Source organism: Zeugodacus cucurbitae, chromosome 2 (assembly GCF_028554725.1).
Source record: "Zeugodacus cucurbitae isolate PBARC_wt_2022May chromosome 2, idZeuCucr1.2, whole genome shotgun sequence".
Classification (NCBI taxonomy): Eukaryota; Metazoa; Arthropoda; class Insecta; order Diptera; family Tephritidae; genus Zeugodacus; species Zeugodacus cucurbitae.
The window spans coordinates 60,531,283-60,548,022 of record NC_071667.1 but is presented as its reverse complement, the minus strand read 5'-3'; the positions used below and the strand labels follow the sequence as shown (position 1 = coordinate 60,548,022).

The 16,740-nt window shown below is 38.0% G+C and overlaps 1 protein-coding gene across 8 annotated transcripts in view; it reads left to right on the top strand.

Annotated features, from left to right (window-relative positions):
• Window positions 1-16,740, top strand: part of LOC105217141 (cytotoxic granule associated RNA binding protein TIA1) — a 192,988-nt gene that overhangs the window by 133,266 nt on the left and 42,982 nt on the right. The window lies entirely within an intron of this gene.

Below are 16,740 nucleotides of genomic sequence, written 5' to 3'. Positions count from 1 at the left end.
TATGATTGATAAAAATTCTATTAAATATATTTACTTTAATAGAAGTTTAAGCATAAGTTAGTAACTCTTCGATTTCGATCAATAATTGTGTATAGACGGATATAAAACAACAATAACAAGTTAACGTTAATTGGACTTACCGCTTTGAGTTGGCTGGTTTTTAGATATCGCGTTTTTTAATTTTTATGCTGTGTACCTAGAAGAAACAGAAAAGTACTATTAAAGAAATTACATTTACTAATTTTATATCATAAAATTCATTATACCTTTTTTACACAGCCAAATTAATTGTTCAATTAAAATTTACATTGAGAAACCCTTTTTTGCTTTTTGCACTGCCGGCTACTCGATAACCGTTCAGCTGTTAAACATTTTTGTTTTTTGCTTTTCATAAGAAGTTGGTAAGTTTCATCAGCCGATTGCTATTTTTAGCAGCGACATCTACCGTAGCTTTTTTTTATCAAAAAATACAGACACTCGAAGACAAAGAACGTATATCGTACGTCTTTGTCGCAGAGTTGCCTTTCATTTTCAAATCGATTAAAATTCAATTAAAAATGAATGTAGATTTTTATTTCGTATGGTAAATCGATCTTAATAAGCGTTTTAATCGAGCAGTGGCCGGTTAATTGATCAATTAGCTCCTGTCTAAAAAGGCTATTAATTTCATAAGAAGCATTCAATATAGTTCATAGCTTACAATTTGGGTTTGCTGGAAAACACTAGAAATTATGAAACATTATGTTCAAGATCACGTTGTCATACAGAGGGTTTCAACACAATGTGAGTTCGTTTTAATATAGTGAATCTGGTCTGCTAATATTTTGCAGGTGTATAATCTATAATATTCTAAAAGCTTAATATAGAGAGCTCATGACATAAAAGCTTTAAATTTAGTATTCTGCCATATACTCCACTCAGTATAATTGGATATAAAAAAATATCTTGACTCCAGAGTTACTTCTATAACAATTCTTTCGGAAAAGGAACAAACGTCTTCATTGGTCTTCCTAAAAATCACACTGAGAATTGAAAAGAAAGCAAACAAGTAAGGAAAACATTTTATACTCTCGCAATTTATTGTTGTAATTTTATTTAGATAACACTCAATTTGACCCATATATTTGGCATAAAGTCCACTAGAATAACGAAAATCACCACATATAGTATATAGGCTGAGGTAATTCCTGAACCGGTTTCACTGATTTTTACCACTAAAGTATATCGAAGACTATACGCTCACTTAAAACATATTAAGGTAGATATTAAGCCTATCGTATTTTTGAAAAACCTATAATTAGGTATATGGGATCTAGGAAAAGTTATGACCCGATTTTAACCATTTTTGGTACAGAGCCACACTATTAGAAAGAAAAGATTTCCTCTGAATTACATTACAATATCTGAGAGACTTGCCGATATTTTCGGTAAAAAATTACCCTAAGGCACTTAGTTCTTGATATTCGATATCCGAGGCATTGTTAAGTTATAGTCCGATTTCGACAATTTTTCCATAAGTGAAGCCTATCATCTGTGGCTACAGTATTTTTGTAAAGTTTTATTCCACTATCTTCATCGGTTCCTTATGTGTACATTGTAATGTGAAAGAATCAGATGGAATTCAAAATTGAGTAATATGGGAAGTAGGCGTGGTTGTGAACCTATTTCGCTCATTTTTCATGGGTGTCATTGAAGTGTCAAGAAAATAGTATATACTGAATTTCATTGAAATCGGTCGAGTAGTACCTGAGACATGATTTTGACCATTTTTTTCCATTTTCCATGTTTTTTAATCCGAACGGAGCTTTCTTCTGCCATTTCCTTTGTGATTTTTTTAAGTTAAACTCTTCTGTTATAATGAATGAATCCTTTGGATATCTTAAATAAGACATGCTATCTGTTCCCGTCAAAGAAGTGAGATTCTCAGTTTCTGAACTTGTGAAACACTTTCTGCATACCTACATCTACTCCTCTCTCACTCTCTACTCTTCCATTAATGTAAAGAGTTAAGTACAAATAGCGAAGGATTTAACCTCAATTGTTACTACGATTCACGAGAAAAAAAAAAAAAACAAAAGCAACTATCTTTAACTTAACGCAAATCGCTTAAGCTGTTACATTGCAAATAAAGTAGAAGAACAGCAAGAAGAAGACATGAATATGAAATATTCCTAAGTAGGATTTTTTCCAGCTTAAGCCGCACACGTGCCTCCATTCATTTTCATATTTGCCCGCAAACTTTCATAAAAACACATATAAATTATTTATGCCAACACACATACATACACACACATATGCTTACAGAGACAAGTATGTGTCTTAAGTGCGTAGACACATTTATGTGTTTTATAAATGCCGCTAAGAGCAAAGGACAAGATACGAAAAAAAAGAATCAAAAACAAAAACAAAAGCCGAAAACTTAGTAAGTATGTTGAAACATGCAAATATGCTTATTAGCTTTGATTAACAACATAATTTTGATTCAACCATTTCCATGCCCCAGTTCCCAGCTCATTTGATTTGCTCCGCGTTCAAATCATTTGCATATTCATTGCCCTGATTTGCTGATATCCACGCAGTTCTACAGCCTACACTGCCGTTCGCTTCTTCTTTCTTCTAAATTGCGCACGAATTTATGGCGTGTGCTCGTTGCTTAACTGCTCATTATGCTTCGAGTTAGTTTTTTATTTCGAAAATCTTCACATTTGCCTTTTCATATGTAAATATGTAAATAATTCACATGAAATTGTTATTTCAACGCGTCGCAAGGCGATTATTGTCAATTTGTCATTTGGTTTGCGTGTCGCTGAAGCTCCTCAAAGGCAGTTTCTTTAGCAACAAATTTACTTGTGTATTTTTATGGTTTTTTAGTTGGCACAAGGTGGTATTTTGACGTTGCTGTAATTTTTCTTCTTGGCTAATAGAAATCAATAAATAACACTTATGTGAAGATGGTAGTAAGTTGAGTTTATTTTATTGTACTAAATGGAGAGAAAATGTGATTAGCTGATTAAAAAATAAGGACGACAGATTATTAGACATATTATGAGGCCTTGAGGTTATATTGATAGTTATGAGAAAGCATATTCATTTTGGAGATCACTTAGAAGGAATTTTACAATACCTAGTTATCGGTAGATGGATCATTCTTTAGTAAAGTATTTGACTTTATTATTCATTCACATTATTAAGTGCCAACACTCACTAACTCGAGGTCTGCAAACAGAAAAAAACTGCTATCCAAATGATACAAAATGGATGGGGAAGCAACTCCAAGCAATTCTGTTATCGTTTTCGTTGATTTGAAACACGGATTCGAGACAAAGATTGCAATCTTGAGCGGCTCTATGTCGTCAGAAACTTTTGGTTTGGGAAATATTCATGAATGAATGGTTAATAATAATTATTTTGGTATCATTATCCACTCAGCTAACTCGATCAACTTCATTTTACCATCACTAAACATAATTATGTGGTTAATTTTGATATTTTTTTCTTAACTTGGTTTCTTTAAACCAAAAAAATAAGAACAGCGGCGAGTACGAGTCCCCTAAAATGACAACAACAATATCGAAGGTATTCAATGCAACATATCACATTCTCAGTTGGAAGTAAAAGGGACGCTACAAAAGTAGGCCGATAGGGATAGCAAACGACGCCATATTTTTTCGCTGGCATTGACATTTCTCTTCAGAAAGGTTTGCCATTTCATCTGGGAAAGACATACCATCCAACAACGAGTCGGAAATTCGGAGTCAGTGGCCTTAACTTTAAGAGCGCTATGTCCTGTGCGGGGGCCGATAGATTACCGGCAGAACTATTCAAATATGGCGGCGAAGAACTTATAAGGTGCATGCATCAGCTTCTTTGCAGAATATGGTCGGAAGAAAGCATGCCTGACGATTGGAATCTCAGTGTGCTCTGCCCAATCCATAAAAAGGGAGATCCCACAATCTGCGCCAATTACCGTGGGATCAGCCTCCTAAATATCGCATACAAGGTTCTATCGAGCGTACTGTGTGAAAGACTAAAGCCCACCGTCAACAAACTGATTGGACCTTATCAGTGTGGCTTTAGACCTGGAAAATCGACAACTGACCTGCGCCAAATTTTGGAGAAGACCCGTGAAAAGAGGATCGACACACACCACCTTTTTGTCGATTTTAAAGCTGCTTTCGATAGCACGAAAAGGAGTTGCCTTTACGCCGCGATGTCTGAATTTGGTATCCCCGCAAAACTAATACGGCTGTGTAAATTGACGTTGAGCAACACCAAAAGCTCCGTCATGATTGGGAAGGACCTCTCCGAGCCGTTCGATACCAAACGAGGTTTCTGACTGGGTGACTCACTATCGTGCGACTTCTTCAATCTATTGCTGGAAAAAATTATACGAGCTGCAGAGCTAAACCGAGAAGGTACAATCTTCTACAAGAGTGTACAGCTCCTGGCGTACGCCGATGATATTGATATCATCGGAAGCAACAACCGCGCCGTTTGTTCTGCTTTTTCCCGAATGGAGAAGGAGGCGAAGCGAATGGGTCTGGAGGTGAATGAGGACAAGACGAAATATCTCCTGTCATCAAACAAACAGTCGGTGCATTCGCGTCTTGGCTCCCACGTCACTGTTGACAGTCATAACTTCGAGGTCGTAGATAATTTCGTATACCTGGGAACCAGCATCAACAACACGAACAATGTCAGCCTCGAAATCCAGCGCAGAATAACTCTTGCCAACAGGTGCTACTTTGGACTGAGTAGGCAATTGAACAGTAAAGTCCTCTCTCGACGAACCAAAATCAAGCTCTACAAGTCGCTTATCATTCCCGTCCTGCTTTACGGTGCAGAAGCTTGGACGATGTCAACATCAGATGAGACGATACTAATAGTTTTCGAGAGGAAAATTTTGCGTAAGATTTATGGTGCTCTGAACATTGGCAACGGCGAATACCGCAGACGATGGAACGATGAGCTGTACGAGTTATACGACGACATTGACATAGTTCAGCGAATTAAAAGACAGCGGCTACGCTCGCTAGGTCATGTTGTCCGAATGGACGAAAACACTCCAGCCCTGAAAGTGTTCGATGCAGTACCCGCCGGAGGAAGCCGAGGAAGGGGAAGGCCTCCACTCCGTTGGAGGGACCAGGTGGAGAGCGACCTGGTTACACTTGGGATCTCCAACTGGCGCCGAACTGCGAAGGAGGGAGAGAGGTGGCGCACTATCGTCGATTCGGCTATAACCGGCTAAACGGTTGCAACGCCAATCACATACATACATGTCCTGTGTAGCGATGAGGCTCATTTCTGGTTGAATGGCTTCGTCAACAAGCAAAATATGTGTTATTGGTCAGGCAGCAATCCACACGTACTCCGTGAGTCATTGGGTCGTATTTCTTCCGTGATGATCAATACCGGCATGTTACTGTGAATGGGAACGCTACCGCCCAATGATAATCGAATATTTTTGACCCGAATTGGATGATATGGACTTGGAAAATATGTGGTTCCAACAGGACGAAGCCACAAGCCACACAGCGAATGTCACAATCAATTTATTGATAACCAATTATGGTGAGCGCGTTATCTCCCTATTTCCTGTGGGGCTACGTCAAGTCTATGTTCTATGCTAATAAGCTAGCGACGATTGATGAACTTAGTACGAATATCGAATGTGAAATTGCAGAAGTATCGGCCGATTTATGCCTGAAAATCGTCGAAAATTGGGTTCAGCGTCTAAACTTCTGCAAGCGTGCCGATGCAAAAGAAATCCAGACAACCAAATAACCAAAATCCTATAACAAGCCAACCAAGAGAATATTTTAGTAATTACCTTCTGCATGCACTTTAAAAATAAATACGGTTATTTAAATGCATTGCATAAAGAAATCAAATTCCACACTTTATTCTTTAAATAAAAAGGCAGCAGTTTTTGCCGCAATAAAAAACACACGAACCGCAATGTTACTGTCAGCAGATTTGTCAAGCACTGCCAGCAATTACCGTTTACAGCTTTTCATTTGCTTGCTCAACATTTAAATTTTATAAGCCTTTACTTATTTTATTGGCCACACGTTATGTATTATGCAATATTAGATGCTGAACGCTGAAGCGCAGACAAGTGCTCAAACTTGATAGTTTCTGTTATTTTTGTCATGTTTTCTTTTTTCTCCTTTTCTCCTTTTTTGCTTTCCTTGCGCTGCTCCTTTGCCATGCATTTATTATATTTTTATCTTTAGCACTTCGCTTACCTCTTTGAGCTATTTGCTGTTAACGCTTTCGTGCTGCCAACGGCTACAGGTTTCATATTACAATTGTGACAGCTAGATTTTATGACACCTACAGCCAGGCTGAACGGCGAAATGTACCGAATAAATAACAACAATAAATGAAAATGGAAATGCATAAATAAAAAACTAGAAAGGAAAATACCGTTAGTCACACTTCATGGCCACTTTTGTGTGTAAACGTTGCACTTAAATGGTAAACTACTGTTAAATTTCGATAGCGATAACGTTGCTGATATATATATATGAGTATATGTATGTATGTCCTACTATGCTCACTTTAGTGTCGGCAGGGCATCTCGATTTATTAGTTGAGAGACACTTGAAGTCGCTGTTGTTGTGTGTTTTACTTTTATTACTTCTTCTTTATTTGAACTTTCTTGATTTTTCTGCAAAGTTTTACGACTCTCCCACTATGCACCTTACTTTGTTATTGCTTTCAAGTCGCTTAATAAACTTTCTTTTTTTTTTGTATATTGTATAACCCTTTTATTGTAGAGGTTTCAGGCTTTGTTGTTTTTGTGAAGCTTGTTGTTGTTGTTTTAAAATTTACGGCGCCCCTCACTGCCGCAGAGTTGCCAAATGTCAAGCGCAGTCGTAAATTTCCACGAATATCTTGCATGGCAAATCAAAAATAACAACAACAACAGCAGCAAAACTATATAAAACCCAACGCTTTCAACGCTCTTTATTACGCTTCACAAATTGCCAGCACAGAGATCACCAGCGACACGCACAATAGCACAGCTGCGCGGCATACAAAACGCTAACAAAAGCGCGCACTCATGCCGCGCCGCCTAACTGGCGTGTAAACGCCTAAGAAATTTCCCCAACAGCCAGCAAAGACACCTCAAATTGTACTATTCACCCACCACTCTCCTCCCAGTCAACCGTCTTCCACGCAATTGACTCGCTCACCTGCTTTTGTAATAACTTAATTAACCTGCAGAATATTTCAATGACAAATTTGCTCCGACAACTATTTGACTTGTGACTTCGGTGCGTTGGACGGCAGCGTTGTACCTCCCTCGTAGTTAAGTTGCCTGTGCTGTAGTTTCTCCGCTGGCGCACGAACATTCGCTGCTCTGACATTCAGTGTAATAAATCAAACTTTTCATAAGGTTGCGCACAATTAGGTTCACAATTTTTGAGTGCAAGGCATAATTTTAGGCGCAAAAACGCTGTGCTGGTTGCTTGTTGTTTGTCATTTGTTGTTTGTTGTGTGTGTGTGTAAAAACAAAAGCCAAAAATGCTACCGTTTTCGGTCGTTGGTCATGGTAACTTCATTACAAAAGTACGCCTAGTTAAACGACACTCAAAGTACTTGCGAACTTTTCACATACAACGCCACGCCTCACGCAGGTGTGTGTGTGTGGGTGCGTGTCAACCTATTTGTTTGCGTGTTTACAACATTGTTCTTATATCGAGCTGAAGTTGCGCGTGCGAAAAGTTTTCCGTTTTGTTTTGATTTCGATTGTTGTTCTTGTTAAATGGCTTTGTAATAGCTTTTAGTAGTTGAGGTATACGTTTAGGCGCATTAAATATCTAATCAGTGTCTTGCTAATACTAAGTTTTAAAATTGAATCTGTAGTGTGTTGAGAATAAATTGAATGCATCCCGTTTTTGGGCTCAGTAAATTTCTTAGACGGGGGTTTTCAATCACTCTTGTCCGCATTGTCAGTACAAAGAAAGTGTATGAAATTTTCTAAAGCTTTGTCATGACAGAAATACACCAAAGAGAAATATTTTATCCTGCTAGGAATTTTTGAAAGCGAGTGCAAATTGTGGGAAACTGTGTTACAATTTGGAGGAAGTGTGCATGTGGAGCGTGATGGATCCATTACTGGTTGAACTTTAATAAACTTGAACTGAATAATGAATTCATTAGATTCACTGTGGTATAGAAGACGCTCTTGTCAATAAAAGGAAGCGTCCTCCTTAATGGCACTGCTATTGTTTCTGTATATTCTCTGTAAATGGTTCAACAGAGTCAAAGAAAGAGGCTACTTAATGTATCAGCCAAAAAAAAAATATATTGTCAAAATATCTTAATCAAATTTCAGATCCAGTTTCAACTCATAAATCTCGACTGAATTTTAACTTCCTAATCATGGATTAATTTTTACTGCAACTCTGTTGAAATGAAATCTGTTCAAGTTTTTCTTACGAGTTAGCTTTTTTTTTTGCCTTTTGCCTTTAAAAAGAAGCTCTTAGATATGCATTCTTTCGATTCTGGTGGATGATATTTGAGATAACTATGAGCCTTCGAAAAATTGTTAAGAGTTTCAATATATCTGTCACACTACACTCATGCGTTTTAGATTAGTTATTAAGCATTCTAACGTGCCTGTTGCCTCAATATGAATTCCCACTTCTAAAGTTCTTATTTAGTGGCGCTTAGTAAAAATGGTTTTCACTTCCGACCATCTGCTTTCTAGCTCTCTAAAACCTACTCGAAAATATTTGTAAATAATACATGTTTACTTAATACTATTTTAACATAATTACACGATTTCATACAACTCTCCTGATTAGATCACTAATGCATTAGTAATACATAAAAAAAAATTTTAATTGAACAATTTAAATTATATTTAAATTAAGTGTTCTCCTAAGTAATGCTGCTTATATCAACAGTATTCAAACACACAGCAAATTAAGTAATTATTTTAATTGTCTCCTTAAAAAAGTTGATGAAACTCAATTTACTATATTCTGTTTGAGGAATTTACATTGTAATAAATATAGGTACTTAATATATTTTTATATATGTATATATGTAAATATTTTCCATGTAACTTGTTTATCTTCGGCTACTAAATATAAATATTCTCTTTTATTATGTAAGTTTGGTTCGGTTTATACAGCTAATTAAGCCAATTTCCTAATATTCTTAATTGAGTTCAAATTAAAAAACAATTTTAAGCGAGTGCTATTTACTTAGACAAGTATCAAATAGTTCCACAAAATGACTTCTTACTGAATATGAATGGAGCTATATTTGTTCTGCAATCCTACATTATTAGTTAAATTATGGTTTTAATGAACACTTAGCAATTAAATGACAATTAGTTGCTTCTTGTTTAATATAATCTAAGCAAAATTGACTTGTCATGAGTAAATAACCACAATAAAGTGAAGAAGTTGTAGCTATTCAAGAATACTTTAATATACAAATTTAAGCATGGCAAGCAACTTAATTGAGTCAATTAAAATTATATAATTTAAGAGAGGGTAATGGTTATATAAAAAAACAAAATTTTTCAATTGTTTAAATGAGGTAAAAGGTGGTGAATTTCAATAAGAGGTCACTATTTAAGCTACCAACACATTTCTGAAAAATTTGTTTTATATGAATAATACATAAATAGGTCAACAAAACACGGGATCTAAGGTTTTTATACATCAAAATAAATTTTCATTTTCACTTTAAAATAAAACTCTCCAAACTAAAAATATAGCTTTAATAAACACAATAAATGCCGTGTGACGCATAATTCAAAATGTCCTATCCTTCATAAATAATACTAGAAATATAAATAAATACAAGCGTTTTCTACAAAAAGCAATTTTATACATTCGCATAACTTTGAAGCTCACCACTCACATACATTTGTATGTATTTATAACAAAACATTTGCAAATATTCATATTTAATTGGCTCATCGTTCAGCAGACGTAAAAAAAGCATTAAATACTAGAGAGCAAAATGGCATAATGCAGCTGAGCCCGAGTTGAGCTGAGCTGAGCAGAGCGCACCTGGCATTGCCTGGCGAACGGATGAGCAACGTCAACGCATTCGATTTACGAGCATCGTCCGGTAGCAAGACTACAACAACAGCAATGGCAACTGCATAAAAAGCAAATGTACCTAGCACTACTACAACAACAACAATACAACATCAAAATGTAGCAACAACACATTGTCAATTGCAAAGTGCCGACTGAGTGCACTCAGCAGCAACACCGTCACTAACAGCAACAACAACAGCAACAGCGGCATAAATAATACATAACATCAGGAGAGCAACACTCGTAAGGAGGTTGTTTGACCTTCCTCTCAAGTCCATAGCATAAGCAACAGCAGCGGCAGCAGCAGCGGCAGCAGCAACAGAGTTGTAAGCATTAAAATGCTATTATTGAAAGGAAGTTGAATTGAATTTCCGTTCGAATTTATACCGGAAGCTATCACAGCAGCAGCAGCAGCAGTAGCAGTGAGGCAGCGGCATCCAGTAGCGCGCCAACAGCAGGCAACCAAATGCTAAGAGTGGCTAAAAAAAGAAACTTAAGCGCAAAGAAAAGTAAAAAAGCCAAATCATAGAAGTAGTGGAAAAGTGTGTGTGGGTGTGTGTGTGCGCTCGGCTCTAGCTGTGGGACTAAATCGAAAATGGAATTCATAGTAAAAGTGATGATGCTACTGCTGCTTTAGTAACACCACTATTGGGTCGAGCTATAGCTTACAGTCATCGAATATTATTGCTGTCGCTGCCTTGCCTTGGTGGCCCCCAGTGACGGCCATGCTGCTGCTGCTGCTGATGGTGATGACGATAATAATAATAATAATAATGACGCTGCTGATAAGCGCTATGCAGCTAAATGGATAAGGTTGAAATTTATGCAATAGCGCCACACCATACAGCCAGAGCGCATTGGGAATATGCAATAACAACAATAAATGTATAACAACAACAGCGATCGGCAGTATGCCCGTGCGCATTGTAGCTATGTATAGTATAGTAAGTCAGTTACTTACCGGAAATAACTCTAAAAGTCACCATTAAATATTTACATGCGCCCTCTTCGCCCACTGCGCGCCAACCACCCCGCAGGTGGCACACGTGGCATGCTGCACGCTGCGCACTGCCAGCTGGCATAAAAATCAGAGGGGGCGTTGTACCCAAGTTGTGCATATACGATGAACGATGAGCGTTTGCCGGCTGTAGTATTGCTTAATGGGAGTTGCATATAAATTAATGACACCTTAAAATCGAGTTTAAAGTAGTTGCTAATATAGTCAGCATAAGTTGGAATTGAAATGCGTAATTTCTTTATTAAAAATGAACATCGGTCCGATTGATTACTTATCGCGAGTCACTTTGTGATAATTCTCGAAGCGAAAGAATCCATCTCACCTTCTTCGGTATAGATGTTGACTGGTATTTTGAAACACAATATTCTTAATTGCTTTTTGGGTCAATTTCGAGCCCTCAAAAAGACTTTACTTTGGCAATTTAAGCGAAAACAAATTGAGTTTTATTACTATTTTGGATAGGCCTGACCTCTGAAAAATGTCTACATGTTACTACAAAGACAACGGCGGCTCTTGAAATAATACTAAACCTGCCGCCTATAGATTTCTTTGCTGAAAACAGCGCGGCAAAATCGGAGGGAAGTCTTATGGCAGTAGTAGAATGGTAAAGAAGAATGGTAAAGAAGCTTCAATGTAAACTTAGAAAGAGATATTTACGGATGGCTCGAAAATGGAGGACGGAGCAGGCGCGGGGATATACTGTCCGGTGTAAGGCAACCATTCAAACTACCGGATCACTGCAGTATATTTCAAGCGGAGGTATTTTCAATTGGAAAAGCCTTTGAGCAATCCTTAAGCGCACCAACAGAATTACTCCAAAGTCAACATACAGGTAGACAGTCAGGCGGCAATTAAGGCAATATCCTTCTTCAGCATATCGGCCAAAAGTGGTAGGACAGCAGTGGAGGATGTCGCCAAAAATAGGCGACTTCAATTCTACTGGGTGCTAGGCCACAAGTGGATAGAGGGTAACGAGGTAGTGGACGAGATTGCCAAAAGAGGCGTAAAACTGGCATCCGAAAGCATAATCAACCATAGATTAACCTATGCCCTGTCTATATGATGATCTAGACAGAAACTTGCTAAAAAAGTTCAAAGCGCGCTGGAAAAATCTACCGGGTTGCAAAACCGCAAAAGTTATGTGTAAGGCGGTAGATAAGAAGTACACGAGATATCTATTGACGCTCGATAGAGAGAAATGTAAGAATATGGGCGCCATACTCACTGGCCACTGTCTTGTGGCGGCGCACGCGTACAAGATGGGGCTGATAGATCGCGAAGACTGCAGGAAATGTCAAGAACAAGGTACTAGAGAAACAATGGAAACCACCTCTTGTGTGAGTGTGCTGCATTATCAAGACAAAGGCTTCGGCATTTGGGGACTACACATTAGTGAAACCACAAAGCCTTTTGAAATTCGCGTCAAGCGCAGGCATCTTAAAGGATGCTTACTCCTCATTAACTACGTGACGGCACTCCATCTGGTATCACAAAGGACCAAACCCGGTCTATGTGTGGCTTTCTGGTCTACCAGATTGACCTAACCTAACCTAACTACGAATACACACAAAATGTGATCACTCATACCACGTGGTGTACATAAAAAAATAAAAATTACTAAAAAATTTAAATTTTCAAGTGCTATTTTTTTGTGGGGACCATTCGGTTAATGTAATCAGATTCAATAGGCAAATGCATTGATAAATAATAATTTTCCGAAATTCGACTACCGACTCATTTATTTAATATGTCCTCATGTAGCTAAAATCGGGTTTGCTATACTAGAACAACTACTTTAACTACTGCTAAAATGGCGCCACCAAAGCGAAGCAGTCTGAAACATTTTGTGTGTGGTAAATTGGTTCACTGAGTAGAGGCGGCAAAAAATGGCAATGGAACAGTCACACCGCTAACTCAAAGCGTGGCAAATATTTTAATTATTGTTTTTGTAAAATGTTTGGTTTTTCTTTTTTTTTCATAAAGTTTATATGTTATAGCTGTTGGCAGGGCAAATTACACTCATAAAGGTGGCAAAGCTGCAGCAAAGCAAAGCAAAAATAACGGTAAACAATCTAACATTTCATTGCATTGTTTCCACTAGTCATCGCGTGTGTGTGTGTGTTGCCATGCGGCATGGCATTAGCGTTAAATAAATTTTAGCCTTGTTATGAAGGCATTTACTATATAGAAATATTTGCTGTTCTTTGTTAAAACTGTTTATTTTTTCTCTCTCTCTCCACATACTGCCACTTTGGCTGCGTTCTATGAGCGCTTGTCATGAGATTTTTATACCGTCAGGCATTAGCACATTATAACCACCATACTTGGTGGCAGGGAGAGCAGTCGCTTGAAAAAAAAAAAAAATCCAACGCTGTTGCATGCTTTGTAGTAATTCCACTCGTATGCGCCGCATTAATTGTCGCCGTTATTGTTGCTACTGATTTGCGTTCTTGTTTTTTCTTTCTTCTTTTGTTTGCATATTGTTGTTGCGAGGTAATTACTGTGCTTACAATAAAGGTTCAGCTGCAACACAATGAAATGTTGGGCGACATAAGGTAGACATGGCGCTTTTGTTGGACAACTATAAGGGTGGTTCGAGTAATACGTGTATGTAGTATGGATTATGGGTGTAAATACCGACTAAGCATGTTGTTTAGTACAGACATGCACCTAAAGAAATATTGAGATACTACACAATTCGAAATGAGTATATGGGTTTATATTGACATGGATCTTGATGAGCATCATATGCCCGCTAGAGCCCACTAAACCATGGAATACATGTTTCTCGAATACCTCAAATGTTAAAATATATCTATAGCGCTTTGATGACTACATGGCACGGTTGAGAAAAAATTTGGTATAACCCTTGTGAAACTCCATTTTCCATTGCCTTGTCAAACTTTTAGCACCACCCTTGTACTACGTGTAATTTGTGAATATGCTACCAGTCCGTTCGTCTGCAGGGAATGCACTGGCGACGTTTACTCCACCAAAGCATGTATAATAGAATATTTATAACAACAGCATAAGGAAGCATACGTGCGCACAAACATATTGAGCAATAAACACGCGATGTTGACATTATTTTGGATTTTTTTTTTCATTCTTTCTTTAAATAGTGCAAATTTCGTTTTAACCTGAAAAGGGCTAATTAGTCCATTTCCGCGCCAACAGCAACTACAGGCACACTCTGCCACCCCATGGGTATATGTGTATATGTGTTATTTGCGCTGCTGCATGCTTTTATGGCGTTGAATTTTTAATGTGATTTGGTACTTTATAAAAGTTGCAATACCGGGCTATCTATTCCAGGCTTTGACAAGCTTAATATTTATACTCAATTTCGTATAGTTACTAATATGCTTGCTGTATGGCTCTTTGCATATCCAATGAAGCGTGGTAATTATATTGAAAATTACATTCAAAATGTTGACGGTGCATATTTGATGGAATTGTTTTGAAGTTTTATAAAATATTGTTCAATGCTTTACGCTTTTATGGGCGTGTATTCGTATAAAAGAAAATAAATTCATTACTTATTTACGCGCATAGTTTATTTTTTGAAGGATACTTTGGCTTAGCTTTAAGCTTTACATTTTCTAGCCACCGGAAATTGAAGTTATGGTTAGTGAGCTTAAAAAATAAGATATACCCGAAAATAAGCTGTGGACTAAGCTACTTTGGTAGACACTAAAGCATGCATAATAATTTAGACAAAAGCTTCAGATAGTATAGTGAATTTGTCCGAAGCTCTCTCTTCCAAAAATACTCATATTATATATCAGAATTAATCAACGGTTTCGGCATCTTAATTTGGCCGAGATACAAGCTATCGAGGCTCCTCTACAATGCATTTGTTTTGGATATACCTAACTGATAAACTGAAATTAGTCTACAGTAATAAACTCAGAAGCTATGGTTAAAAGGAACAGACGGTATCAAAGTATCTCACCAATTTAAAGCCTTGATCGCAGACCAATCGAATATATTTACACATATTCCATCTGGTGTAGCAACATTTGCTGGAGTGGTGACCTCGAAGGCAGTAGCTAAGATCGACTGTAGGCTACTCAAAAACATCATTACATATTCTCAACAATACCAGATACGAAATCTAAGTTCTAAGTTCTCGGAATCTAAGTTCTAAAAATTTCAATTAAATTCTGAAAGATTCATCATTGAAAACACCCTTTGAAGAAATAAAGTCCAAGAAGGGCAGTTGAACTAAATTGCTTTAACAATTTTACTGAACTTGAACGCTGTCTCACATAGTCATCTTCTTAGAAACCCATTTAAATGAGAACTAGATCATAGACTTTCCAGAATTCCAAAATTTATCTTATGAAAAAGATATGATTATCCACGGAATTTCAAGACTCGGGTACTCTATAAACTTAATAATTATTAAAAAAAGTAAGGAATTATATTTTTTTATTACTATAAGACACAATTTTTTCTACTCGACTTGCACTCCTGCTCTCTGAGAGCACTCATCAGCATCTCGATATAAGGGAGCTGTGGAACGGCATCTCAAACTCATTGCATAAAGCTGCAGCCGAAACAATTGGTCTCCGGCAACGCCAAAAAACCAGTTGGTACGATGAGAATTGTCGTTCCGCAGTGGAGAGAAAACAGACTGCCTACCTCGCAACGTTGCGATCGACCACAACACGTTCGGGGTGGGATAGATATCGAGAACTGAAGAGGGAAGCGAGACGCATTTGCAGACGTAAAAAGAAAGAGGCCGAAATGCGTGAGTATGAAAAGCATGAAAAGCTGGCCGACATGGGTAATGCTCGAAAATTTTATGAAAAGATAAGGCGATTAACAGAAGGTTTCAAGACCGGAGCATTATCCTGTAGGGACCGAGAAGGTAATCTGGTAACGGATGTCCAGAGCACACTGGGATTATGGAGGGAACACTTCTCCGACCTGCTCAATGGCAGTGAAAGTACAACACCAGGAGATGGCGAACCCGATTCCCCAATCGATGACGATGGAATAGATGTTCCATTACCCGACCATGAAGAAATTCGAATAGCAATTACCCGCTTGAAGAACAACAAAGCGGCGGGGGCCGATGGATTACCGGCCGAGCTATTCAAATACGGCGGCGAAGAACTGATAAGGTGCATGCATCAGCTTCTTTGTAGAATATGGTCGGAAGAAAGCATGTCTGACGATTGGAATCTTAGTGTGCTCTGCCCAATCCATAAGAAGGGAGACCCCACAATCTGCGCCAACTACCGTGGTATAAGTCTCCTCAATATCGCATATAAGGTTTTGTCGAGCGTATTGTGTGAAAGACTAAAGCCCACCGTCAACGAACTGATTGGACCTTATCAGTGTGGCTTTAGACCTGGAAAATCCACAACGGACCAGATATTCACCATGCGCCAAATCTTGGAAAAGACCCGATAGAGAAGAATCGATACTCACCATCTTTTTATCGATTTTAAAGCTGCCTTCGATAGCACGAAAAGGAGCTGCCTTTATGCCGCGATGTCTGAATTTGGTATCCCTGCAAAACTAATACGGTTATGTAAGCTGACGTTGAGCAACACCAAAAGCTCCGTCAGGATCGGGAAGGACCTCTCCGAGATATCATCGGAAGCAACAACCGCGCCGTTTGTTCTGCGTTTT